Source organism: Monodon monoceros, unplaced genomic scaffold (assembly GCF_005190385.1).
Source record: "Monodon monoceros isolate NGI ecotype Baffin Bay Population unplaced genomic scaffold, NGI_Narwhal_1 Super_Scaffold_12, whole genome shotgun sequence".
In the NCBI taxonomy this organism is placed as follows: domain Eukaryota; kingdom Metazoa; phylum Chordata; class Mammalia; order Artiodactyla; family Monodontidae; genus Monodon; species Monodon monoceros.
In genome coordinates, this window is record NW_021703768.1 from 70,202,450 (window position 1) to 70,206,221 (window position 3,772).

The 3,772-nt window shown below is 36.7% G+C and overlaps 1 pseudogene; it reads right to left on the reverse strand.

The window, feature by feature from the left end:
- Positions 1–511: 511 nt before the first annotated feature.
- Positions 512–3,150, reverse strand: LOC114892094 (annotated as a pseudogene).
- Between the last annotated feature and the right edge of the window lie 622 nt (positions 3,151–3,772).

A 3,772-nucleotide genomic window follows, 5' to 3' on the forward strand; every position in this document is an offset into this window, starting at 1 on the left:
AATAAAAAAGAAGTGTTATATATATACAATAGAATACTACCCAGCCACAAAAATGAATGAAATTTTGCCATTTGCAACAACATGGATGGACTGGGAGGGTATCATGCTAAGTGAAATAAGTCAGACAGAGAGAGACAAATACTGTATAATATCACTTATATGTGGAATCTAAAAAATAAAACTAGTGAATATAACAAAAAAGAAACAATCTCACAGATATAGAGAACAAACTAGTAGTTACCAGCAGAAAAAAAATTCCTAGTTTATATGCTTCCATACCAAAATAAAAATGTCATTATTTCATTATTGATTCTCTTACCTTGTTTTTAGATATTTAGTGAGAAAGACTCAAGTCAATTCCCATGGTAATAAAAGGCTGATTCCTTTAGGGAGGAATTATTTTAAAATATATAACGATGTCATACTGGATCAGCAAATTTGTTTGTTGAAAAATTGGACTATTATTTGAGGTCTGTGTGTGAGAGAGAGAAAAAGAGAGGGCTTTAGAGAGTTACTGTGAGTTCTTAGAGCATTCCACATCAACAGAATCTGAAAAGAGCAAAATATACAATAAATTCCAAGCTGAAGTACATGGATTGAATTAAAATTTTGCAATAGGGGGCGTTGAGCCACATGAAATCAGTATAGAGAGTTTTCAACATACAAGAAAGAAAATTGGTTTAAATATAATATCTCAAAATAGCACAACTTGCAGCAAGTATATAATTTGTGAAGTAATTGGGTAATTAATTGAAAAAAAAAAGTTGAGCGGTGCACGGAGCTTGTCCATCTTTCAAAAAAGGGAGCTCAGATGGCATATGGCAGAATGTAAATGCATCTCTTCTCTGTGGCTTTGAATGTTAATTTTGCAAACTATTCTAGTTCATCCAATTTGTAAAGCTAAATATAAATTGCAGTTTACAGAAGAATTTTTGACTTAATGTCATTTTCTTATCATTCGTTTTTTCAAAATTAATACGAAGCCTTATGGAATATTTCCTAAATTTTTAGGATGTCTTCACGTTATAAAAATTTCTTCTTATCAATGTTTTCCTCCTTCAGTATTTTTCTAGTGTAGACTATACTGTACAAAACATGGTAATAACATTTCAAAATCACTGTGGGTTTTACTTCTAATATACAGGAATACCTTGGTGATGCTGTGGGGTCAGTTCCAGACCACAGCAATACAGTGGACATTGCAAAATATTTTTGGTTTCCCAGTGCATATAAAAGCTATGTTTACACTATCCTGTAGTCTATTAAATGTGCAATAGCATTATGTCTTAAAAAGCAACGTACATACCTTAATTTTAAAATACTTTACTGCTAAAAAAAAAAAAATGGCAACCATCATCTGAGTCCTCAGAAAGTCATAATCCTTTTGCTGGTGGAGGGTCTTGCCTCAGTGTTGATGGTCGCTGACTGATCAGGGTGCTGGTTGCTGAAGGTTGGGGTGGCTGTGGCTATTTCTCAAAATGACAATGAAGGGAGCCTCAAAAATGGACTCTTCCTTTCGTGACTGGCTTCTCTGCAGCATTCTGTTTGATAGCATTTTACCCACAGTAGAAATTCTTCCAAAATTGGAGTCAATTCTCTCAAACACTGCTTTATCAACTAAGTTTATGCAATGTTCTAAATCCTTCATAGCCATTTCAACAGTCTTCACAGCATCTTCATAAGGAGTAGATTTCATCTCAAGAAACCACTTTCTTTGCTCATCCATAAGAAGCAAGTCCTTATCCATCGAAGTTTGATCACGAGATTGCAGCAATTCTGTCATATCTTTGGGCTCCACTTCTAATTCTAGTTCTCTTGCCATTTCCAACACATCTGCAGTTCTTCCTCCACTGAAGTCTTGAACCCCTGAAAGTCATCCATGAGTGGTGGAGTCAGCTTCTTCCAAACTCTTGTTAATGTTGCTATTTTGATTTTCTCATGAATTCTTAATGGCATCCAAAATGGTAAATCCTTTCCAGAAGGTTTTCAATTCACTTTGCCCAGATCCATTAGAGGAATCACTGTGTATGGCAGCTATAGCCTTGTGAAATGTATTTCTTAAATAGACTTGAAAGTTGAAATCGGTCCTCAATCCATGGGCTACAGAATGGATGTTGTGTTAGCAGCCATGAAAACAGCATTAATCTCATTGTACATCTCCATCAGAGTTCCTGGATGACCAGAAGCATTGTTAATGAATGGTAACGTTGTGAAAGGAATCTTTTTTTCTGAGCAGTAGGTCTCAACAGTGGGCTTAAAATATTCAGTAAGCCATGATATCATCTAGGTTTTATTTTTCCATTATAGAACACAGGCAGAGTAGATTTAATGTAATCCTAAAGGGCACTAGGATTTTCAGAATGGTAGATGAAAATTGGCTTCAACTTCAATTACCAGCTCCATTAGCCCCTAACAAGACAGTGAGCCTGTCCTTTGAATCTTTTAAACCAGACATCGACTTCTCCTCTTTAGCTATGAAAGTCCTAGATGGCATCTTCTGTTGGGTTGGCCAAAAATTTCGTTTGGGATTTTCTGCAACATCAGGTAAGATGTTACAGAAAAACTCAAACGAACTTTTTGGGTAGCCCAATATATAAGGCTTTTTCAATTACACTGAAAATCTGTTGTAGTGTAGCCACCTTCATTAATGATCTTAGCTAGAACCTCTGGATAACTTGCTGCAGCTTCTACATCAGCACTTGCTGTTTAACCTTTCATTTTGGTGTTATGGAGATGGTGTCTTTCCTTAAACCTCATGAACCAACTTCTGCTAGCTTCAAAGATTTTTTTCTGCAACTTCCTCACCTCTCTCAGTCTTCACAGAATTGAGGGAGAGGTAGGGTCTTTCTCTGGATTAGGCTTTGGCTTAAAGGAATGCTGTGGCTGGTTTGATTTTCTATCCAGACCATTAAAACTTTCTCCACATCAGCAGTAAGATTGTTTCACTTTCTTATCATTATATGTTCGCTGGAGCATCACTTTCTGTTTCCTTTGCATTCACAACCTGGCTAAGTGTTTGATGTGAGAGGCCTAGCTTTCGGCCAGTCTCAGCTTTTGACGTGTCTTCCTCACTAAGCTTAATCATTTCTAGCTTTTGCTTAAAGTGTGAGATGTGCAACCCTTCCTTTCACTTAAACACTTAGAGGCCATTATTAGGCCTCTAATAGGATTATTAATTGGCCTAATTTCAATATTTTTGTATCTCAGGGAATAGGGAGGACCAGAGGAGTGGGAGAGAGAGGGGGCAATGGTCCATCCATGAAGTAGTCATAACACACAAAACATTTATCAATTAAGCTTGCCGTTTTATATGGCAGCAGTTCATGGAGCCCCAAAATAACTACAATAGCAGCATCAAACATCACAGATCACAGATCACCATAACAAATATAATAATGAAAAAGTTTGAAATATGGCAAAAAGTACCAAAATGTGACACAGAGACACAAAGTGAGCAAATGCTGTTGGAAAAATGGCACTGATAGACTTGTTCAATTCAGGGTTGCCATATACCTTCAATTTGTGAAAAACCCAATTTATCTGTGAATCACAACAGAGCAAAGTGCAATAAAATGAGGTATGCCTATACCTTTATTGTCTCAATATTTATTATTTTCTTGCCCACACACTCCAAACCACAATTTCACAGGATTTCTCTCCAAACATTCTAATCTCTTTGGTGTTTCTTGAAACATGCCTCCCTCTGACCTCAGCTGAGTTAATTCCTCCCTCCTTTGAGCTCTCCTTGCATTTGGCCCCGCTGTGTTAGGGA